The sequence below is a fragment of the Melozone crissalis genome, unplaced genomic scaffold (genome assembly GCF_028551555.1).
Source record: "Melozone crissalis strain CALT ecotype California unplaced genomic scaffold, PUWL_Pcris_2 ptg000027l_1, whole genome shotgun sequence".
NCBI classification, from domain to species: Eukaryota; Metazoa; Chordata; class Aves; order Passeriformes; family Passerellidae; genus Melozone; species Melozone crissalis.
Genome location: NW_026535805.1, coordinates 84,888,146 through 84,914,584, shown reverse-complemented (window position 1 = coordinate 84,914,584; position 26,439 = coordinate 84,888,146).

Here is a 26,439-nt window from a genome sequence, read left to right as displayed (position 1 = left end):
ACATTATGTTTTATGCCAGTTGTCACTGCAGGGTGATGTAAACCAAAAATGTAGTGGAATATTTAGCAACAGAGACGTTTCAAATGGAATAAAAGTGTTCTGTTTGCAAGGTTTTTCAAATATTTTCATTTCAACTTCATTTAAAATGAAAATTTTGTAAGCCTGAAACAGGCATGAAAAACATCCACGGGCAATTCTAACTCTGCAAACATATTTTAATATAATTTAGATTCTTGTTTTAATAATTTGTAACCAGATGATGTAAAGATCATGGAGATAATTTTATACTAATGAGCTGGATCTGAAACTTCACTGTTTACCTACCATGATTTTACTGCACTAGTTTAGCTAGAAGTGCTCTGTGGCCTGTTAGATATTTAACTAGTTAAAAGTAGACTTGAGCTATTTGAATGTTTCAGCAGAAGGCTCCTCTCTTCCCACTTAGGTGTACACAGACTTTTATTGTCTAGCAGCAATTAACCTAAAAGTGATTGATGTATACCTTGTAGGGAAAAAAATTATACTTGTACATTCATCCATTAAAAAGCACAAGACTCTAAAGTGGCCTAAACAGATTAGGGAAAAAGACATGTGGGCTGTTTTATACTGGAAAATTGGACAGTGCCAGGACTGCTATGCTGCGTTACTTCACTTGACACACTTAAATTTTTAGCATGGTACCTGACAAAGCATTTATATATATATTTATTATTTATATTTATTAATCATATGTATATTTATATTTATATTTATATTTATATTTATATTTATCAAGCAGGACTACTTGAACAATTCCTGAGCACAGTACACACAACTAACACTGGCCATGGACCTCTCCCTACAAACAATTTGAATACTACGTCATTCTGGAAAGCAAAAAAATTGAAGTATATACTCAAGAATTGTAAGATACAAGTAGAGCTCAGTGTGAGAGAACAACCTAGTTACCTTCAACTGATTAATATGGGCAGTTACCAAAATGGACCAAATATAGGCAGATAGTCCAGTCTTTCCATATTTAGCCAATATTCTACTGTGTGAAAGACTGAGCTATCTGCCTAGGACTTCCTCTCCCGCCATAAGAAGGAGCTGGTCACCTCTAGCAGCTGAATCCTACCAGCTATTGTAGACGGCCATGCAATACCTTTCTTGGGAAAAGTGAGTGTGGCTGACAAAGTTTTTATCAGTCACTTCCCTTTAGATGGCCAGGGTTAAGTGAGGCACAGTCTGAGAACTGGGAAGTTGGTTGTGTCCATCCTTCCCTGCTGGTCACCACTCTTGCTATCTCCTTTTTTTTTGCTTTCTCCCCCAATTTTCTTCAACAGGAAGCTTAATTCATCACTTACTGTGAGCTTCTAAAGAATGAGAAACTATAATATTTTTTTCTGCTATGGCATTTTTACTCTCCAGGAGGAAGTAAAGTCACTGATGCTGCTTTTTCTCATATAGCCACAGTTGTGTAAATGCTATGGATGCATGGTCTCAGTGGCAGAACTAACCACCCTGAAGCATGTTTCTCTCTCCAGGAGTTTCACACTGAAATTCCAGCACTGTAAGCAAAATTTGTATTTCTGGCCATCTTAACAGCATAATTTTTATTCAGCTCTATTACTGCAGAGCCCTGAGATTTGTCTTGGTGTCCCACTGTGCTAATGCTTTTGAGTTTTTTATATTTTTTTCTGAAACTTATATTTATATTTTATGACCAGAGAGAATATATCAATGCGAGCAACCACTCTCCAAATAGTTCTACTTCAACTTTATGCATTTTTGTTATTGTCTGTGCAGCTCTTCTGCTATAAGACACTTCTTCAAGAGGTTTTATCTGTATTTATGATATGATATATTTTGCAAATAAAGCAATAATAGTAAATATATTGTTCTGAAATCTTGGATGTAGGTCAGAGGGAAAGAAGGAAAAAAACCAAGTATTCTCCCTCCTTGTTTAAAAATACTTTAAATCCTTCTTGTTTTCATACTGACTCCTTTTCATCCCTATACGTTTCCCCCATAAATGTCATTGTTTAAGACTGAGCTTTCAAACTCTGATTACAGTTCAAACTGCAAGTGAAACCCAAATGGGTTGTGTGTGGGAATATTTGGAATTTATTTTCTTCCTACTTTATGCTCTGGGTCTCTTCATGGATCCTCCACACAAGAATATTTGCAGTAACATAAGCAATTTTAAATGCCACAAAAGGTGTAGGGTTAATTAAAAATATGAGATAAATGATGGAGAAATTCTCTTAGTAGTTCCTTGCAAATGTCAGGTGAATGAGCCCATTTCAGGAAAGTAAGTAAATCATTTTCTTCAGCATTTCAGAAATTCTGTGGGAATTTCATGTATATTTTTTCCTGACTCTTTTTCTATAATGCCGTGCTAGGACTATTAAGATACAAGCTAGAAAGTTGAATTATTCTAAGCCCCAAACATAAGAAAGACATGAGCTCATTGGAGTGAGTTCAGAGCAGAGCCACAAAGATGATCAGAGGGCTGGAACATCTCTTCTCTGAAGAGAAGACAAGCTGAGAGAGTTGGGATTTTTCAGCCTGGAAAAGAGAAGACTTTGGGGAGACCTTGTAGCTGCCTTCCTTTACCTAAAGGGAACCTAGAAGAGAGCTGGAGAGGCACACTGTGCTTCTTACACATACACACAGGACAAGGTGGAATGCCATTAAACTGAAAGAAGATAGGATTAATTTAGATATTAGAAAGAAATTCCTCACTATGAGGGTGATGAGACCAGGAGGAGATTGCTGAGGGAAGTTGTGGATTCTCCATCCCTGGAAGTGTTCAAGGCCAGGGTGAATGGGGCCTTGAGTAACCTGGTTTAGTGGAAGGTGCCCCTGACCAAGACAGACAGGTTAGAAACAAGCGGTCTTTAAGGTCCTTGCCAATTCAAACCATTCTATAATTAGCTGATAAAACCCTTTGCTGCTGAACAACTTTCTGAGAGATTTTAGCAGTTTTCAGCTGACTAAAGTTGAAATTCTTCTCTTGTTATTTTTCCTTCAAGAAGAAGCAAACTTTTAAAAGTAAAATGCTGTAAACCTGCGTAGCCACAATTTCTATTATGTTGAGGAGACATTTCCAGCTGAATGGGGTTTCAGAAGTGGCAGATACAGTTAGTCACAGTGGATAAGTGCCACAGCTTATTGGTTCTGCTACAACAATCAGCAGCTTTTTGGTAAATGGCATAGTTAATTACACTGTTATATTTAACAATGCTGTACGATGAACAGGAATCTTTCTGTTAGAAAAAAATATTTTTTTCTGAACATTTCTGAACATTTCTGAACATGGTTTACACAGTGAAAGCTTTTCCTAATATTTGATGTTCTGTGACTTGTCTGGTTTTTTACCAAAACTTAAATTCTAGAAGACACAGCAAAGGCTGCAGGAAGTCCATTGAGAGGCTGTAAATCCATTTGCAGCAGCACATTTTCCTTACATATAGCTTCCTATTATCCAATGGCATGAGTGTTAAATAGGATGAATTTGAATCAAGAATTCTGGAGGAAAAGTGTGAAAACATAGGAATTATTGAAACATGGTGGGATGAATCACACTGACAGAATGTCAGCATGTGTGGTTACACATTGTATTAATGGGAAAAATTTAGGAGTGAACGCAGGAAATGCTTTCATTTTTGTTGCTTTGTTTTCATGCAAAGAACATTTAATAGGAAAGCTGAAAATAAAGATACATTTGGTACTATTTTCTTAGTAGTTAGACACACGTGAAATATTGATGACAGAAAGGTCAAATGTGAATGTGATTTTTATTTTAATATTCTGATTCTAGAACAACCATGATTCTGAGCTCCTATCTCTTCAACTACGGCCCTGGACAAACTCTCAAAAAGATGATTCAGACTCACGAATGGATATAGAAACTTAATTTCCACACTTCTAATATCAAAGTTACCTCTGTTGGAGGGTTTCTAGTAGCAGACAATGCTTTATAAAATTTCTCAGATGCTAATTACCTGCTTTCTTGTTTAAAAATAATGACTTTCTGATTTTTTCTGATACAAAGTACATCTTTCTCAGACTCTCTGTAACTGAAATGGTATTATGAGATATAATATGCTGCAATGAATCTCCTGGTAACACTCAGACATCAACAGTATTCCTTCTAACCATATTATATATTAGTAATTATAATTTATAACATCGAAACCGCAGAGTGTCAAAGGCATATTTTAAGAGAAAAGAATATGGGAGGTATTTCAGTATGGAAAAATAAATATGAATTGTGGAAAATATTGAAATGTTAATGGAAAAGGCCTTCTCTGTCTTTCTGGAAAGATCTAAGTAGTAATAAACAATATTCTTCCAGGCTATATCTCTGAAAAGTCTGCATTCAAAATGTGAAATCACATTGGAGTAGAAAAAACATTTTGACTATCCTGAAAAGCATTGGAGCAGAAAATGGGGAGCAAAATAATTCTACAATTTGTGAGACTCCATTTGCATCCGATGGTGTCATTCCCTTCTTGCAGGAGCTGAGTTATTGGAGACCTCAGTGAGGGTGGGTGATCCCCAGGGGATGTTGAGAGAGGGGATCTCTGGCATGTTTGCTCCTGGCACTGCGATCTGTCAGCACATGAGGTGTTTATGAGGCGTTTCTGGCAAAAGTGAGGCACTCTGCTACTGCTACTCACTGTCACAGATATGTTTTATCTGCAAGAGGTAAGGAATCCCTATGTGAACAACATCTCTCTGCACTGTTAGAAGAATCACTGGGAAAAATAGACATTTTTTATTGTCAATTCAGGGAATGGCACAGTATTGACAGGAATACTGTCAATAGAAGAAGACTTCTCTACTAAACACTGCATGGGCAGTTAGATTGTTTTCCTGGCATATGGAACTGAGAACAACATCATGTGACATCTTCACAACAAAGAGTTTTAATCCACAGGCAAATGGCTAAACCTTCAGCTTCTTCATTTGCAGATTTCTAAAAAAGAAAAAAAAATGAAAAACAAACCCTTTCTGAAGTTTCAAAACAAAATTAGAGCAAAATAAAATATTTTTATGGGATGAAATATATTTTAACGACATATCCAGTGAAATTAAAAAAAAAAATTAGTCTTGATAATTTTCCTCCATTTTTTTAACTAAGATAATATAGAGAATAACTCATTGAAGGGACAGTTGAATCTTTATTGCCTATATAAATAAGGAAAAAAAAATTAGCTGTACACGTCATTCTTCAGAGACATTCAGAAACCTTGAACTGAAAGACTTGTGTTTATGTCTTTCACAGTCATCAAATCCAATAAATATTTTGTCTTTTTTATTTATCCTGAATAAGGAATTTAAATAAATTTTTTTTGTTGTTTTTTCAAGTCACCGTTTCAAAAAAAAAATTGAAATTCCATGCAAATAAAAAATATAAAATATGTGACTTTCTAAAAAAATACTGTTGGTTTTCTTCTTGTTGCATTACATTCTGTTTGCTTGCTGCCAGTAGCAGGAATTTTGTGTATATACCAAAAATTCTGCAAAACATGATCAATTTATATTTCATATAAATTTCATATATTTTGATAAAAAGCCCATTTTTCTCTTTGTATGTCAGCACTCTCTTTCTACTTCTTATCAGAATTTCCAGCTGTGGACTAAGTAATATTAGGGTATTTTTATGCTATTGCATTTTGGCTCTTCTCCTTTTAAAATACAGGTCTTACTGGATAAATTAGAATACTAGAGCTGGTTGTTTCCAATAACCTTTTTTTAGATATTTCCTCTGAAGTATTTTTATTTTTGTACATTATGTTACTGAGCATTAAATCTAATTGGAAATAGGTATGTCAGTGACTAGTGTGTAATCAAAGACACTTAGCTACAGTCTCTAGGCTTGTTTATATTCTCAGATTATTTAAAAGAACAGTAAAATGCTTTCTTTTCCTCACCCTTGACAATGAAAACAGTTGGGAACTTTCTTGTATGTTTCTTAAAATACCATGATTGCTATCATTTTTGTGCATAAGAATACGTCAGACTCTCCATTTATTGGAATTACAAAATGTCTTGAAAAGGCAGCAGTGTAGGGAGATACAGAAGATATTGAATTAGGTTTAATGTACTCACCCTATGAACACCTGCAGGCCAGAACGCCACCTTTTAAATGGTGTAAATTGCATTTGTTTTAAGTAATTATTGCACATAGATTAAATTAGAGATATTACAGGTTTGTGCAAGCTCATCTAACTTGAAGGTGGCAATTAGTACCTATTTAAAATACACTACAAGTTACTGTCCTGAGGCAGTTATCTCTGTCAGAACTGCCAGTTCTCTTGAAAACAGATGCTCATGCAGGTTTTGAGATGTCAAATGAAGCATAAAAAATAGTTATTGAAACTTGATATCTTAATCATTCTGATCAGCTACAGTGAATCAAGCATTTTGCCTGGGGCAAATTTCAGCAGGAATCATAAAGTGCTAATGGTCATGGTTTTTTGCCTAACTCTGAAATATCAAGATGAAGACTATATTTGCATGTTAAAACTTGCTGTGATGGAAATCGATAAAAACAGTGAAAAAGTTAGACTTATCAGCTCCTGTGAATTTTAATTGGCTTTTTAAGTCTAAAAATATGAAGAAAGTCTGTAGTAAGAGATACTATTTGAAAATAATAAATATTGAAAAGATATAGCTGACATGAGGAAGCAAGAATAGTTACTGTAATTGGATACCAGGTTATGAATGAGGAAAAAGATGGAAGAGATTAAATGCCTCACACAATAAAAATGAGACCTGCAAGACAGGAGGAGAGTCTAAATGTAGAAAAGAGATTGCATTACTGCAACCTGTCTTGGAAGGTTTAAATAGCAGAGCAGGAGATCTCTGTTCCTCTCAGGCTGGCATTTCTTGATGAACTCACCACTTCCTCTCTTCCTTCCAACTCTTCTATTTTCTCTAGTAAACCAGCAAGAAGCAAGTAAAACCTCCCCAAAATTTAAAAAAAAAAAATTAAAAAATTAATAGAATTAAAATAATGAGGAGGAACAGGAAAGCTAATGATATGCTGGAGGAATACAATTATACTAAAGGTGATACTGCTAAAATTTGCATAGGTTCATTAGAAATCAGCAGTTTTAATTGTCTTCATCACTGCTGGCTTCATCAATATCAGCCACAAATAAAACTAACATGCATACATTAACCAGCCTGGTATAAAGCCAAAGCACCTGGGTAAGGTCACTTACCTCCTTTAAGTATAATATTAATCATGATTCTGGCATGGTTGTGGTTCAAGCTGGTTGTTATCTTGGCACTCTCCTGAACAGGGCAGGGCCATCTCTCTTTGGGCAACAGGTGTGGGGTGACTGTTCTTGGGACCAGATGAGAACTCAGCCGTGTGACACTGATTTGTGCTGTGCTATTTTCTCGCAGCTCCATAGGAGTTTTGGCTCGTTTTTCACTTCAAGCCTCAGAGACAGCAGGCAACTCACCCCAAGCTCCTAATCAGGCTGAGCACTATATAACTTGGATGAGAAATTTACACAGTTTCATACATTGTTATTCACTGCTTAGAAAAGCTTTTGCTTTGACAAATTATGCAATTTTGGGAGCAGGTGTTGTATTTAATTAGAAGTTAGGCTTTTAAAAATCTTTTTTTTAAAGAGAAGATAAAAATTATAAATATTACTAACTAGTTCTAATCATTCAATATTCACATTTGTTGGCTGTAAAAGTGGATGGTGCTCCTAGATTTTACCTGCATCTGCTTAGATTAGGTATGAGAACATCTGGCCTCCCTGTTTGTGCCAAGATTGAGCATGTGCTTTTTAAAGTAGGATTTTTCTCTTTAACAGGTGCTGTGCTACCTTCTCAAGTCAAGAGTCTCCGTGTCCATCAGTCACATGGTTTCAGTATGCTACCCCTTGACTTCCACACCATTTCAAATGAAAAACACTGTTTCAAGCAGTGTTTCCTTGATACTTGATAAGTCAGTCAGTACAAACAGCATTAGGATTTTCAGTGTGAAAATTGCCTTACTGATATCAGGGTCCTCTTTTTTGAGGTTGGATGAATCTCTAGGATACACCATAACGGAATTTGCATGATATCTAAAAATTAGTGTGCTCCTTTTATGCAGCACCAAGCCTCTTTATCTGTATGAATAAAACCAAAAACCAATTTTTGAGACTTAAAAAATTTATTTTGCCCAGTCATTCCATGTTGCTACTGGGCATACAGAAATTATGTGAACCTATATGACTTGCCCCTTAAAAATGGCTCTGCAAAAAACTGGTTGTGATTTGAAAGCCATTTTGTTAAGAAAGATGAAATAATTTTTTAAATTTATAATTAATCATGTCAAAATCGCCATATGTTACAGCAAAAATCATTAGACTTGTGAATTTTGAACTGTATGTATTTATGTGAAATATGTATCAGAACTTAGAGGTGTTGATTTGAAACTTCTAGATATTTGGGAGCTGTCTTGTTGCTGGGGCTGAGGTTTATATTGTGTATAAAAGAATACATCAGTGTTCTGGTAAAAAAAAACACTGTTACAGAGTCAGTGCTTTGAAATAAAAAAACATGTTTGGTGTAAATGTTATGTCTGTGTTTTTTGTATTGGCAGCAACTTACCAAGATGATTATAAAATAAAGGACTATTGACGCATAAGGAAACGGTAGTTTTGGTCTTACGTGAAAGTTTTCTATAGTAGAGGAAAACTGCTCATTTGTGTTTTTAAAAACCAGTAATACTCTAACATTTGGAAAAACTGTCACATAGTCTGAAATTAAACTAATGTGCTGTCTGCCCAACCACATTCCCGAGTAGGATATTTTGTCTATTTCTTCACATAAGATAAAAATGATACAAATATGATTGAAACCTGAAGAAAGTGAAAAGGACAGTAGTGCTTAAGGTCAGTAAAGACAAAACTAAAACTTGTTTGCTTTCTGATGACAAGTTCTTCAACAATGTAATCTTGTTACTGGCAGCAATACCTACAGCAAACTGGGCAACTCAAGTTTCTTGGCAAATTGGCTATTAACAATGATTTGGTAAGAAGAAATTAGGTATTGTAATTGAAGCAGGAATTTCTATTGCATTTTGCAACAAATAATTTCTGAGCCTTATAAAGCAGTAAAAATGAGATGCAGAAAACTGCTAGGAAGGACTAAAGCCAACTCAAAACCTCCAGGTAAATGAGAGTATGATTTGAAGTGATGTGATACATAAAATAAAAAGTCTTCTTAAGATCAGTAAGAGGTTTGTCAAGGACCAGCTTTCCTCAAAATGGGAAACCTCTAGCAAAATCAATGTATATGAAACAAATGAAGACACTAATAGAAGTAAGTCTCCATGTTCAGCATCACCTAGAACCTCCCCACTGCCTGCCCTTAGTGCTGGAGCCAATTAGCAGGTAAAGGAAAAAGCAAAGGTGTGTTACCTATTAAATCATAAAAACTGTCAATTTTTCAACAAGAGTAAAAAAAAAATCCAAACAAATCAACAAATGCTCGTCATTAGCAAGCAGTAGTAATAGAGAGGAATTACAAAAATGATCAAAGAAACATGGTCTACAGAGCCCTGAAGAATAGCAGAAATAAGGATAGTATTATAATACTAATAATTATAGCAGGAAGAAAAATAATTGAAACAATCAGTATTATTTTTTTTTACTTTAATTTTTAAAGGAAATATATATGCAATATGACTTTACAAATTAAATTTAAAAGTTCAGCTAATTGATAACAACACATTATTTTAATTCAAGTGGCAGACCAGTTTTCAGTAAAGCATTATTTTCTGTAAAAATTGCTGTGTAAAATTGTGATTGTCGGAAGATTGCTGACAAATTTTTGATAACAGCAACTCCTACTGACTTCCCTTAAGGGAAATTTCTCTCTGAAATTTTTTTCCTGGCACAAAATGATTAATAGCTTTCTTAAGAAATGGTGCCAAATCTATTTAACTGAAAAACAATTCAATGAAGTTACAATAGCAAACACAGGGTGATCTCATCCCACTTTATCTGTTTCACGCATCACACTGCAAATCAGGCAGGGATGATAAGAGGAAAATATCCATATCTTTAACAGGGCACATGTGTATGTCAACAAATGGGAGCATATTGATCTGGAAGTGGGATCTATTTAAAATTACATAAAAACTCACAAAGTAGTGTTTTGAGTACTTTATATTTAATTCATTTTGGGAAGAGTTTGCAAGCAGTTTGAAAGCATGTATCGTGTTTCATAGTAGAAGTAGGGCTGATCCCACTCTCTTGGGACCATACTTGATGATTCCCAGACCCAGGCTAAAAGGATGCCTTGTGACTGCAACCTCAGAATTCAGGTTGCTCACATTTCAGCTTTCCACCCCTGCTTTTCATTCATGTTAATCTAATTCAGTAGAACTAAGATATATGATAACCTCCCAAATCTTAGTCCATACCTTTAAAACTTACAATTCTCAGAGTTTTGGAGAAGATTATTGCATTGATACTTTTTTTAAAATTAAGAAATGGAAGTATTAAAAGCTTGATGATCTCTTCACTGTTCACTGAATGAGGGTATATGTTTAGATCTTTCTTTGTTTATGTAACATAAATCATTTTACACACAGTTCTGCGTCAATCTGTTTGTACAATGACTGACAAAAATCTTGTCACTTTTCCTGATGATGTTTTGACAGCTGTGCATAATATTTAAACAATGAAACTGATTAAATGTCACTTATAGTTTTAAATGTACTATATCTTTACATTTGACAAAAGAGTTTTATGATTCAGGTTCTCTAGATAAATTTAATATTATCTTTTTTAGATGACAAAAGTAACACACTTGGAAGCAAGTGAAAAACCTGAAAGTAAACATACTTTGCGATATTTCCTGCACTCTCTGATATTCTGGGATCTCTGATATGAACAAAAATAAATTTCTAACTTTGGAGATTCTTTAATTTCAACCAGATTGTTCTTGCCACAAGAATACACTCTCATTTAAGGTAGAGATCAGTGTCAAAACTTATCCAGAACTCTTTTTAAAAATGCATTTTTTTTCTATGTTAAAGCTTCATATTCAGTATTTCTTGGTCTCTATGAAAATTTATTAGGGAAATTAATTTTAAATGAATACTTTTCTTGTGCCAATCTTGAATTTGATATTTCTATGTACATAAGACAGGAAAAGATATATTTTTAATTATTTTTGCTAACAATCTCTAGATGTTTAAGCAGAAATAAAAGTTTGTAACCAAGTTTCATGTCTTGATCACCACAATTCTTGAATACTGGATTTTCATAAAATATTCTTTGGAATGCAAATAAATGAAGCCCTCCAGTGAAAAACTGATCATTCAATACGTTGATTATGTATCTTTCTCTTAGTTATATAGTCATAGGCCTTTTTTTTTCTGCTCTTACTTTTATGGGACTAAAAAGGGATGGTGAACTACAGAGAAAGTTGGTCTTTGAAAAACTTGAATTGTTTTAATTGTAAGAGATTGCTAAAGCTGTCTTGATAAATAAAATTTCTATGAATTATACACCCAAAATTTCATGGGGAACAAACTGATTAAGTTAAGAATAAATAACCTTTCCCTGATGGGCAAGCATTCTACAAACTTCTTTTTTAATTTTTTTCCCCTTTTTTTTTCCCCATGGATCAAATATCTCAAAAATCTGCTATAGTAGACTTGCATACAAAGCAAATATTCTAATATTAAAAATAATGTAAACATACATATTTCTTAAGGATATCCCATCTCTTTTAGTAGAGCCGAGCAGCTCCTTTTGAGCGGGCTAATACGGGTCATTAAACATCTCTGGCTGGGAGTTCCTGAGAAGCAATAACTGCAGTCTTAACTTGGGATCACATTTTCCAGTTGAACAAGGTCTTCCAGGCAAAAAACCAGAAATGAAGTGCAAAAAAACCTAATAGCTCTTTTATTCTTGGTTTTTGGGCTCAAAAATACAAAACCACAATGTACTTAAACTTTATAAAACTCCAGAATAGATCATCTAACTAGTTTATCTACTAGCATGGAAACTATTTCTTCATTTGTCAAAATGGGTGTTTACAATTCATTCTTGTACGCAGAAGTGGTAGCTGTAACTTCCATAAACCTTAAATAATTCTATTTGTTGCTCACTTTAACGACATCATCTATCTTTTTCCTCTTAACTTACCTGCAGGGTTTTTGCCCTTTACAATACACAGTTCCTATGCTTTCAGTATGCAGTTATACAACATCATGAGCATAAATAAATACATAATTAAGGAGAGTCCTGCTGAGAGTTTCCTCAAACAGGTTTTCATGGAATTTCCTTGGATTATAAAACTTTTTCCTGATTCAGATAAATTTCTGTTGTTGTTTGTGGTCAGGAGTACCATGACAGCACTTCTCTTAAAAAAAAAAATATATATATAGAGATTGATGTAAGGTAAAGTTGCAAAGATAAAAAAGTAAAATTCTTGGGAGTTTTTTGTGTATGGAATTACATAAAAAAAAAATCGGTCCTTTATTTGCTTCTGTTCATTTCACTAACATTTTGGTTCCCTTTTCAAAGCTGCTATAATCACCAGTAAAGGTCATCTGTGCCATTGTTATTGACATGTTTTTTGAGAAGAATTGGTATTTCCTGATACAAATTGGTAATTATTTTTGTTGTCTTCCTTGTGCCTCTAAGTTCCTCAAAGTGAGCAGCTCCCTCAAATGCTTCAGGCTGTTTCCTGACATGGGCCTTTAGCAGGTTATCCTCAATATTGTTCCTATTTTACATGGGAGATCTGGTCAAATGAAAACATACTCACTGTTCTTAGCCAGTAGGGCTCATACAGCTGCCTGTGTCTTTTTGGCTTTCGCTTCTCTCTGTTAGTTTACTCAGATGACTCAACTGGGAGACCATGCATGGAAGCATCAAGTGAAACATATCATAAAGCATTACTCACAGAGATGTAAAAAAGTGCTATTTGAAAAACAAATGATCTAGATGCACCTCTAAATCTGAGGCCATCAGAGAATTCAGAATTCCTCAAAGTGCAAATGCAACTAGTAATCCAAAAAGAAAATTGAATCTAGCAATGATTTCTTTATAAGTGTATATAGCAAATAAATTTTCTCAAATCATCCTTTCTTCTTCAATCCTTTCTTCTCTCTTCTATACCACACTGAAATAAGTAGTTGATAGATTTTCCAGGGATTTCTGTATCTTGTATTTTGTTTACTCTTTCCTTGAATTAAAAAGGACCCTAAATAAAGCCTAATAGCAATTTGGGCATTGTTGCACCAATTTAAAATGTTATATTAACAGAGGAGTTATTGTTGGAATCTATTGTTAAAATATATACTATGTGAGGGGACTTACAGATGTTTAATTCTGAGTTGTTCCCCATTTCCATTTAGAAATCATTAATCTGTAAATTAATTGTGTTGAAAATTATCTTTCATAATCATAAACTTCTCAAGCCCAGAGTGACTGAAAACAGCTTTATTACAGGCTCAGAATTTCATAGTAAAGCACCAGTGCATATAAAGATAAATTCCATTTTCACGAGCTCTAAGGAGAATACAAATGATTGACTTTCTATCCTGCAGTCAATGGCTTATTGACAGTTTTAGGTCCAGATGACAAAACAAAGAACAGAAATCAATGGCAGTGGAGAAAAGATCAGATCAATAGCTGAATTTCTCATTAATGGAGCAACTGTCAGTTTTACTCATTTTGACAGAAAAAGACAACAGCCTCACAGCCTTTCTGACTCAGAATGAAGGGCAGAGGTCAAATATGCATAACGAATGTGGATCTGAAATTTCTTAAGACCAAAAAACCCTTGCATCTGTAAAATTAATTTTTAAATAGTTATATGATCCCTGGAGTAAAGTCCAACAGAAATAATAAGAAATTATGATTAAGCACTTACAGCTCTGTTAGGGTCTATAAACTTGTTTTCACAGACAGTGCTGCTGTGCGCTTATACAGAGCAGAAGTATGTTCATAAATTTATCATTTTTAAAAATTAAATAATTTTGTGGGTGGGTTAGGTCAGTTGTGTTGGTCACTTAAGTAAAAAATGGAACACAGTTTTCAAACTTCTCTTTCTTCTTTTCAGAAAAAAACCCCAAACATTGATTGAACTATCTTTATGCTACATTTATTTTCTGATCTTCAGTTTAAATTAATAAATGGGAGAACCTCCTGATAATGATTGGAAATTATATAAATAAATAAAAGAAATAAATTAATAAATGAATGCAAATGCTTATTCAGACATTTCAGATCAATGATTGTATTTTCTGATCCTCTGTCCTACTGTTCTGATGATTCTTGTAACTTGTACATCATCTTTTGAGTATTTTTAGTAAGAGTCTATTGTGAAAATCCAATTCAGTGGAAGTATGCTGGTAATTTTTTTTTTTGTGTAATACATGGGTTGCACCAGTGCTTCTCAAGCAGCTATTCACATGTTAAAAAAAAAAAAAAGAAGAAAAAAGCAAAGTAACAAAAAACCAAAACCAAACCCAAACCCATAAACTTTTCCTTCATCAAAAGAAGAATTTTCTGTGAGAAGAGTAAAGTAGAAAGCAAGGGTCATGAATCCCCAAAGCTATTTATGCTCATAAATCAGAGCTCATAAAAACAGTAACAATAGTCACTAATTAAACCTTCCCATTTATGAGAAGCAGTTTTAAATATGCACTTGAATCATGTTTTATTTCAAAATAAATGTTATTTATGGCCACATCTAAAGGATTATAAAGGATTATATATGATTTCTTGAGTGGTCAGCCGGTTACTGTAAATTGCCACAGAGTTCAATGGATCAATAGGTTAACTGTAAAACCTTCTACTTATATGCTTATAATTATCTGTAATACATGGTACTTAAGCCTAACATGTTTATGATATTTATGAAAATTTTATAATCTATTTATATATACAATGCTTTCTGAGGGATGATAATGCTCTGAGGCAAGAAGACTGATCTATATCAGAGCAGAATCAGAAGAATCTAAGATTTCTTGTCCTCAAATCAACTTCTCATGGCGCTCCAGAAAAAGCCTATGGGCTTCTTTTTTAAAATGCAAAAGTATGAAGCTGCAAGTAACATAATGCAAGATTCCTACCCATCTCTTTTTATACATCATACAGTTTTTCCTTGGATATGCAAGTAATAAATAGAGGCAATCAACTGATTATGATATAAATCTGCAAAACATGAATAGAACAAACAATATTAGGTCATTCTTAGTTCAAATGTACTTTTGTAAAAATAACATCTTGATTTAGGTTAAGCTCTTTGATTATTTTTCACTAACTTGTGGTGTTTAAGGCTTCAAAAAAGCTGAATGGCAGTTATAGTTCCTTACATATAGTTCCTTACAGTACTTTGGAAATTCAGATCCTACATCAGCCATGTTTTACCTATCCCACTTTCCCAAACTTTTCTGTGCCCATTTCTGCTTGTTTCCATGAGTACACTGACTTTAGATGAAGTCGCAGAACTCCTTAAACTGCTAAGCAACACTAACCAAATAGGCAGTAATCAGCATCAGGGAAGAAATGGGGTCATAATCAAGTCACGCAAGTGCAAGAAGAAAAGAAAGAAAATGGTCAATGAGTGAAAAGATGTTTCCAAACTTATACTTCCATGCCACTGTAACAATGGAACAAGACTTGTTCTGCCTAAAGAGACCTGCTCAGCTGATTAAACAAGAGTATTGTGGACTATTCTTCTGGTCTTAGTGATGACTGTTCATCATCAAGAAACATAATGGTTATGAAAGAACAAGTGACAATGAAAGGAAAAATACTTGAGCTTTGTAAAACTTCTTGGTTGTTCAAACTCTGTTGGAACACACCTGACCTGCTACCTATGAACAACCTATGTTTTAAAACAATGATCAAGCTGCATCCGGCACAAGCAGGAAAGAGAACAGTGGTACGAAATAAGAATGCTGAATTTAAATATAATTGCTTCTTCCGTCCAAAAGTATTCTTTAGTAATCACAGCTGCTAGTTAGAATAAGAAAATCTCACTACATATTTAATCAGTTGTAAATGAATTTTAAAGCACTAAGGCCTATAAGAAGCCCAGAACCTCTACTGTCAGCTGAATTCTTGTTTTGACTTTCAGTTTTTGTGTCAGCTGCTGCACTTGTAGATGGAAGGTTTTAGGTGGCTGTGTTTTCAGAGTTTCCCATTCATCATGCTAGCTTTTTGCAAATAATTTTACAAAATAATAATTTTTGCACCTTAATGCACTATGTAGGAAAGTCTGGACAACTTATTCCTCTGGACACTTCAAAGTTAGTAATTTAAGAGCTCCTTGTGTGTAATTACTGTTTGTCACCGTGTTGTTATTGAGGCATGTAATAAAAGACAGCATGACCTCACTTGCCAGCTTCTCATATGTGCACAGGGAATAATATATCAGATCTTTAGTTTAACTCTGCTCATACTTGTATATGTTATCAGAAAACAAGTTCCTTTTTGGTTTTATTTTATCAATGAATGAGGACTGTGAAATGGCAGTTCTTTTGAATTTATCTATGCTTATGTTTCCAGAACTTTCAAAATTAAGAAACACTAGGCATTGATATCTATAATCTAGAGGATTTATAAAGGTAGTCACATACTCTGTGTTTTTACCTGCCTCACTGAGGAGATTCAGGCAAAGGGCCTCTAAATCCTTAATTACCAATGTACCAGATAGACAGAGCACAGAAGGGATTTTCACATTAATAAGATAAGGACTATTTAATTTGTTCACAAGCCTAAAAAATTGGTTACTCCTGAAATCCATTATTAAAGCAAGTAATTATCAGAACACATGTTAGTTCTCAAAATTACAATTAATACATTACTTTTCTAAACTTATCTGTATATCTTATATTTTTCAAAGTAGCAAATAACTGCATCTTAGTCTAAAGTGTAGATTCCACAGAAGAAGCATAATTTCATTCATTAATGTCCTTAAAAACACACATTCTAATCACTTTGACTTAATTTTTCTATATCAATAAATTTGTTCCACAGCCATCTGCTAATAAGTTAATTCTTTTTAAAAGTTACAGATGTTGGGGCAGTCACCTGTATTCTGGTGGATTTTAGGAGTCATATAAAAATTCAGAAGTACCAGTCTGATTTGTGGACCTTAGAATACTAATTTGTGTCTTCCTGTTATTGATGTGAATGTTGTGAGCTCTGATTCAGAGAAGTGCATATATGCAGCCTTGCTGGCCAAAGGAAAGCATAAGGGAAATAAATCCTAAGCATTAAGGTTAAAAACCCTTGTATTAGTGAAAGACTATGGCTTGAGATAGTGAGAGGAAAAGGCCACAATTTTCACAGGATTCGTCAAGGAATTTTTCAAGCACTTGAGTCATAGGGTTTATTTTGTCATTTTTAGTTTTGGAGGACAAAGGGGAGACATTACTTGTTTCTTCCAGAATTCTCTGCTGGGTGTCTATTCAACTGTTAATCAAAAAACCTGAAAGTTTTGGGAAACCTTTCTACGAATACCCTTGGCCTTTGGAGCAACCTATTGGTCTTAATGAAAAGCCAATGATGTGGGCATTTTGTAATTATGAACTACAAATCTAAAGGTGAATTTTATATATATATATGTTGATTTGAAAATATTACAAGGTGCTATAAATGCATTATTTAATATTTCAAATTCTCTTCAGCCCATTGGATACTATTGTATGGATACCTACATTAATACAACTTTTCTATAATTTGGTTCTTTAGCTGCTATTTTTTTTCTGATTCGGAATTCAGCAGAATTCAGCAGAATTCAGCAGAATTCAGCACACTGTATTAAGAGGTTTTCCATCTCTGAAGTAGGGTGCTGCAAACGTGCTTTTGTCTCAACTCCACTAAAAAGAGTCAGATCAGATCTGATGAAGTGTTACATGTTTGAATATCCTCTAGTTCTCATCTTAAGAACTACTCAAGCCAATCAGGGACTCTAACAGGAATGTGGCACTCAGTCTCCATGTGTGCTGACTTGGTGCCCAACTCACACTCACTAGTGTCCAACTCACAGATTCCTGTAGGCAAAACTGATCTTCAGTCTGGAGCAGCAAAACACCTCAAACATCCCACTTACGTTTATACAAGCATTCATTGACAAGAGAGTGGATAATAGTGATCCATGTTTTACTTTTCTGTTTTCAGAAGTAAAGAAAATATTATCTGGTGGGGTTTTTGTTGTCTAAATGCTATGTTAAACTGAATATAGAGTGTTATATTGAAAAATGTATTTCAGGATGATTTTTTATAGTTGGATTTAATATCTTGTGTAGCAATGGGATTGGAGAGTTTTATCTTTTTGTTTTATCTTTAGTTTTTTTATCTTTTTGTTTATTTGTTTGTGTGACTCTTTTTATCCCTGAATGCTGATACAGTGTATGTGCTCTTCCCTTGATTTCAATAACTTTCTGTTCTGTACAAAGATCTTAAATGATTAAATTAATCTTCCTTTTATCATAATGGGAAGAGAGATCCAATTAGGTGGCATCTTCTCACAGCTTAATATCTATAAGTCGTTAAATTTCAGAGAAAATAATGAAGTTCAAATGCTTAAAACAGCAGAACAAATCTGTTCCCATGAAGCCTCAGAAAAAGAATAAAAGTTTTAAAATTGAAAGATAAAAAACAAATAAAGAAAATGTCTATCTATCTATATCTATATAATCTATATCTATGTATCTATATCTATATCTATATCTATGTATCATATATGTATATATATATCTACATGGAGATTTTATTACCTATTACCATAAACCCAGGACAAAGAAACTGTGAAGTGTTAGGCCCTTAAAGTCTCCAGAGTTTTGTTTTCCTTCTGACTTTTTGAGACCAGTTGAGCTGGCCATAAATGTCTCTATTATGTGTCTGCCTGTCTGCAGACTGATGCTAGGAGAAATGCTAGTGACTCTCCTTTAGCTCCCAATAATATATTCCAGCACCAAATGAATCTCTCAGATGGAAATGGCAACAAAATTCAGGTACATATGAAGGGCTCTGCAAGAAGTGTTTTAGCAACCCTACCATGCAGCAAAGATGGAGACATCAATTGCATTGCTCCTTAAACCTGCTTCCATCAGGATTCCCATTTATCTAAAGCATCTGTTTCAGAAGACAGACCTGACAGATGACCTAGGTGCTACCTCTTCCATTTTGGAATCAAAATTGGAGATTGGAAGGGACCACAGAGGGCCACCTGGTCCAACCTCTCTGCTCAAGCAGGGTCATGCTAGAGCACATGGCACAGAATTGTGTCCTGATCGTTCTTGTACATCCCCAGTGAGGGAGACTCCACAACCTCTCTGAGAGACCTGTTCCAGTGCTCAGTCACCTGCACAGTAGAGAAGCTCTTCCTCACGTTCAGGTGATGCACATTCAGCATGCAGTTTCAAAGTTTTGCTGCAAAACAAGATTAAAAAAATAGCGTTTATGACAACAATAGCAAGCTTCAAATAAAAACTAGAAAAAATGTTTACATTTCAGACTTTATTTCTTCAGATACTAATATTTTGTGCAGATTTTTTTAGTGTAAAAAGACTCTATCATATTTTAAAACTAAAATATATTTGACTAATAGAATTAAAATCAAAACATTGAAATAACCTTGATGTTATGAGTTCTTTTGCTGTAATACAGAACAATTATGTTTATTTTAAAATGGGTGAGGTATGTAAGGAGAAAGCAGAAAAAAATGTATACACATACATTGAAAAACTTTCATAATTATAGATAGTAACCATGAAAACCCCCAAAACAATAGCAAAAGGACAAGCTAATTACAATGTTTCTGCAGACTTAAGATGATTTTAAGATATTAAAGGAATATTTCCATATTTTGGATTCAGATTGCAAAAAAAAAAGAAACAAGATTTGTACTGAATTTTAAAATGGAACTAATAGAGGACAAAAACTGCCAAATTTTTAACTACCTAAGATTTTTCTATGTACAGGATCTGAATACTGTAAACAACCACTGAATATCCCCAGTTCTCACTGGCTACAGCAGGAAATATTTTGGTCTGTAATGTTTTGTGAAGCATTTCTGTTTTCATATACAGAGCTCAAAACCTTGGGTTGCTTGTGCTGTTGCCAAACTTTGTAGGTATGATTGAAACTGCCACAAAACAAAACAAAACAAAACAAAACAAAACAAAAACAAACAAACTAAATGAAAATCAAACTGGCATTTAGCAAATATATTTTTAATCACTATTTACTACCACCTGTAGTCATAGCAGGATTTTTGTATATGTGAGATTGTGAAACAAATTATGGTGAAGCTAAAACAGGATTTTTACACACCATAGTTGTATGATTTCTGGTCCTGATATAAATATTTCTTTTCCCTGCTTGAGTACTCTTCATCACTTCTACAGCAGACTACCTTCATTCCAAGTTCAAAAGGAAAATTCCAGTTTTTTGAAGAAAATTATTTCCTATTATGGCGCTTTTAAGACAAACAATCTTCTGCAGTTTCTGCGACTCATTCCTGCGCTGAAAGGTTTATCACCCAAAGAAGCAACCCAGAAAAAAAAAAAAATTTATAAATAATGGCTAGTCTACTTCTCAAGGCTTTAAAGAAGACAGTGAATGAGATGACAAGTCACAGAGACATGTAATTCACATTGGACTTTAAGATACTCTTTGGTATTCTCTTTTTGATTTTCAGTTAGAGAAGACAGATGGTTGTGGGTGATATGGGAAATATGGGACTTTAGAAGGAATTTAGGTGAAAAATGAATGAGCACAGGTGGGAACATTGGTTTCAGGCTGAGGCTGACACAGAGCATATGTGCAAATGCATAGCAGTGTAGAAAGGCAGATGCAATGAGCTGCAGATGATTAAAGGCAGCAGAGAGAAACTTTTAAACTTTTGATGCATTCATTCATTTTGAGCGGTAGTCAAAGTTAATATTGTCTATTTTCTACTCATACCTTGAAAAAGTCATCAGTATTTGGAACATACCCATTCAAGCTTTACCAAGATTAAAAAGCAGAGTTATTTTCTACAATTGTGACACCCAGTTAAAAACTGGCTTTCCTCAACAATAAAGTTACCTAAATTTTTTGCATATCAAATTACCCTGGAAAAGCCTGTCTATTTAGGAGCTCTGAGACAGAATGGATTGCTTCAGTGACCATGGTAGCATTTTTCAGTAGTTAAAATTGTTCCAGAGGGATATTCTTATTCCTCTGGAAAAGAAATAATTTTTAGAGTCCAGTTCTCTGAAGGAAAATCTGAAAGTTCGATAAAGAATTATAGCTGGTGTACTGTGGAAGGATCTTCAAGACTTTATACTTAATTTCCACTAGTGTGTAGTTTAAAACAAATCAAATTTAGGGAATTAGGTTAGGAAGACTGGGGGAAAGTTGTGAAGAAAAAGAAAAACAAAAATTTGAATTGCAATAAGATGAGGAAATTTTTATTTTAGTCTTAAGACAGTAGATTGATACTGCATTTAGTTCTAACATGGAAAATGGTTGTTCTAACATGAATAATGGCTGAGTCATATGGAAAAGGGAAATTGTCTAAATTGATTTACATCAAGCAGCCATGGAATCACACAGGGGAAAAATCCTGTGGAGACTGTTTAGTCCAAGCCATCACTTAAAGCAAGGTCAGGGGGCTCTTACCAGAGCTCTGCTCTGTCCAGTTCAGTTTTGACTACTCAAGATGTAAAACCTTTTTGAGACTCCCCAGCCCTTCTGGGAAACTTGTTCCTATGCTCAGTCCCCTTCACAATGAAATGTGCTGTACAATTAGTAGTTACCTATTTAATTGATGATGGCATGAAGTAAGTGGAGGTAGTGTCCTGTAGAATGGAAGATCAGGAGACAAAGGCCAAAGCCCTGTATTCTTTGTCTAATCTGCCCAAAGTGATGTTAGGATAAGTAATCCTTGAACTTTCAGGTTTTATCTAAGATGCAGAAATCCTGAAGACACTGTCCTGAGGGCACTCACTGATTGCAGCGGTGCTCATACTGGACAGTGTCTGTTGGGTCCTGCTGCAGATGTACACACGCTTCTACTCATCCACAGTGAAGAACACAGTACAAAAGGACTCCTGTATCTGTTATCTCATATTCCTACTGATATTCCTGTGCTAAACCGGAGAGAAAGAGAGGCTGATGTATAAAACCTCAACAATGTCACTGTTCCCAAAGGAGAGTCCTTTCATCCATAGTTTTTGGAAGTGTTTTTAATTTTTTTTTTCTTTCAGAAAATGTCAACCTGATTGACTGTATCTCTCTTGCTCAATGTGACAGAGTATAATATCAAGACAAGTCAGGGAATACAGGCTTTTCATGCACAATTCCAGCTGAGAAATTGTTCCAGAGGTGCAATATAAAACACACCTATTGCTGCCTATTCCTCCTGCTCACACCCTTACAAAGGTTACAGCAGTGGAAGAATTGGGTGAGTTTTGCGCTTTCTGGAGGAGTGGGAAGGAGTAGAGCAACTTGTCACCCTTCAAATACAGCAATGGTGGTCCAGTCAGGAGTGTTTGTTTTCTAGAAAGGCTAATTCAAGAAGAAGTTTTTCTCACAAATTTTTGAAAGGATTGAAGAGTTGATATTTTAGTAAAAGTAAGATGTGTTCAGACAAGATTGTGAGATGCCATGTTTGAATGTATTATAGTCTCTCTAAACCTTGGAGTTCATTCACCAAGTGAATTTATTTTCTTAAGATGTATCGTGATCTCCTTGATGAGGAGATTTTTCAAAATTTAGCACCCACATAATAGAATTTGTTGCCAATAAATCTTGTTATAATGGACAGTGGAAGCTGGAAGAAAAAAGGAGCCAGGGGGTACTTCAACTTTTGTTTCCACAGGACTCTTTGACTATTTGATTGCAAGAAGTGTTTTGTAAGAGAGAGCAGCTGGTTGTAAGAGGTTTACTGTAAGAGAAAACAAATACAATTGACAAAACAAATGAAATTATATGAAAGCTCATATTGCTCATAGCAATTTTGATTGAAAATTCCACATCTAGATGTCATTTTTAGGGACATCTTATGCCATTTTTGTACCTAAGTATGCAGTTGTATTACCTGAGAAAGGTAGTAGAAGATACTTGCTAGGCATGGACATAGAAAGGGGGGTCTACAGCTTTCAGAAGAGACTGCAGCACTCTAGATTTGCTTCACTCTTATCTGAGTCCAGAGCAGGTGTGGGATGTGTCTACTCAATTGTGTCCTTCACCCTTTCTGCCTTTTTTCAACTTTCAATGTTCTTTGATACTCTTATGACTTGATGAAAATGAACAGCAATTTTAAACATTTGCTGTTACTCTTTAAACTTTTTTCATTCTTGAGTAATTCTTATGCAGACTACACAAGGACAGTATAAATATTTGATAACTGTACAAGACTAATATCTACCAGTTTAGTTAGATGTAGAAAATACTAATACTAGAAATCTGTTTGTGATTTTTTTTTTCCTAGTTGTTTTCTTAAATTGGAACTTTTTTGATGTGACCTCCCTGTTGTTGTTAATAAATTTCCACAAGTGGTGAATGTTGTTGGTCATAGCGCCCCTCTTAATTTTTAAAGAGAGAGAAAATTCATATGACTAACAGTGATGAAGCTTAATGGGCTTATACATACTCAGAAATGCTGTATTCTCTTTGATTACAGGTGTACAGGATAGGTAGACATTTTTGAGATATACTCAAACTTTTGCCTAATTTAAGTTCCTCAAAATAACTGAATGTAGAGTAGCCGCATAACAGAGCTCTGCAATTCTGCCAAGTAATCAAGCACAGAGTACCCAGTTTTTCACATTTCAAACATGCCACAGTCATGCAGAGAAGTTCTTGCATCAGGTAACTCAAAGTATATGAACACTTAAAGGAATCTGCTTGTTGTACTATTCTAAAATTCACCCATCAAGGATAATGTTTAGCACTATCAAACTCCACAAATTCTAAATAAAATAGTGTAGTCCAGAACTGCTGTTTAGCCTGATAAATTTTCTAATCATCATAGCCAAGTCAGGAAAATCTTTCAATGCAGGCCAAACTTAATGTACTTTTCTGACTGATTGTCCTACAGATTGCAGGGTTTTTTTCTTTTCTTTGATATCTGTGATATCTTTGGACTGTGACATGTCAACAATGTTATTCCTGTCTTTAACGAAGGGATCCCAGATGCAATTTATTCCTCTCACCTACTTTGCCTTCACTTAAGGCAGCTAGTTATATTTTAAGAGGGTAGCAACAAAAAAAATTATGTGGAAAACCTGGCTTGGAAATCTAAGCGTGTATGCGTATATATGTGTGTATATAAATATATATACATATATATATATATGTGGAAAAGAGTATGCAAACGACATCTTTAAAGTAACTTAGAAAATAAACACGTAGTAAATATTTCTGATTAAATGAATATAGCTGTGGGACTTCAGTAAGTATATTTGTATAGACTTTGTTTCAAATTTTAAATAGCAAAAGACCCAGATTGGTAAGAGTTCAAGTTTTAGATTAATCTCTAATGTAGACTGTGAATTACATGATTATTCACATGCTTTAGTGATATGCTGAATGGTAATGAGAGAAATATCCTTCAACTAAGGAGTGTTTCAAGGGCTGGGAGAATACCCTGGTCCACTATCACCTACAGAATTTATATTTTTATCCAAGCCTTTTTCACCTCAGAATGAAACACTTCACTTAGCTTGTAATAGGCTTTCAAAGATTTAGAAATTTTTATGTAGCAGGAGTGACAAGAATAAAAACTTTTATTCTACAATTAGGAGTTTGTCATTAATCATTTTTATGAGATATAACAAAGTAACATGAATGTCAAACAAAAACATCATCACAAGTAATAAAAAAGCATAACTGTGACCTTAAGTGGAATTAATTGACCATTAAGTAGCAGCATAAAAATTCAAAGTAGCCAAAGAGTTCATTGTTAGGGCAGTATGCATCTGAATATTTCATACAAAACAACAAAGTAAAACAATACAAAATTCAAATTATTGGAAAATAGTCTAGTAAAGCAGTCTTTGAAAATAATCTATAAAGCAAATTTTCACAGTGGTAGCATAACCTAACTGGAAGGTAATGAAACAATACAATCATTTTCAGCTGTCCCTTACCAGTCAGATAGCACATGGCCAGGTTAAATTAAAGAATGGGGGTGACACCTTGGCTGTAGATGGAAGCATGCTTGGTAAGGAATATCAGTTGCCCAAGAGTTAGGTCCTCCAGGATGTCAGGTATCATGTGTTCCAAAGTACACCAGAAGAATGACAGAAGAACAACCCCACAACTAAACTGTTTTGGTTTTGTTTTTTTTTTTCCTCCAACTACCCACAGGCATTAAACAGGCTTATTTGCTCATTTATACTTCAAACAAAGTAGCTGCTCTACATTTTGTTGGGTCTCTGTAATGCTTATCTTCAAGAGCAGAGCCATTAGCTAACAGAGGTTGTAGAACTTCTGTTTCCTGAATTCTGAATGGACTTGAACAGAAAGCAGTCTCTGAAATCACCTCACTTAGTCTGTGTTAGAAACCTAACCACCTTAGATTATCTCTCTGTGTATCTGTGCTGGAGGTGTGTCGACACTTCTAGAGAGAGTTTCTACCTTATGTGGATAATTTACTTCCCTGAGAATAGATGAAGCCCAAGCTCCTGACTTGGTTGCAGCAACCACTAGCCTGAGGTTATGCTATAAATTTGAGCTTGAAACTCTAGAATTAGCTGATCATGCTTAAAAAACCTGGAATGTTTCACCTCAGTGATGTCTCTGTCCTGTTTTATGAATCTTTTGTTCGGAGTATGATGAAATGTTACAAAAGCAATTAAGCAATAGGAGGCAGAGTTAAAGCAGTTTCATCAATGGTCACAGGGCTGTGTGGGTGAGACGATGAAAATGGAGAAACATATAAAAAGCTTTTAGTTAGATTTCATTTAATGGTGGCTTATTTAATTTTTTTTTTTGCTTTTTTTTTTGTCTTGTTTGGGTTGCAACACTAAGAAGCTAGGGAAATTTTGAGCTACAGTTGTGTAGGATCTCTTACTTACCCTTGATTCTGTATGTGTGCATCTGTTATACAGTCCTTCAGGATCTGTTTTTATGTCATTAATTTATTCCTTTTTTCTGAAAGGAAGGATGCCCATTCAATCACTGTGTTGAAAATAAAATGTGCTTCTGTATTGAATTTGTCTTCAAAGTTGAGGTTTTCACCCCAATTTCATGCAGAGGTTGGCAGAGAGAGTCTAGGCAGGAATCTGGAGGATGGTCATGTTATTTAGGTGGCTGAATGTTACCCTGGGGGGGCTGAAATCCGTATTATTCATGCAATGGGAAAGCATGCTTAATTTATATATTACCTTTGCAATTTGAGTTAATTATTGTGAACTTCTAAGTCATAACATGGTAGAAAATAAATAAAGTTATAAAGCAC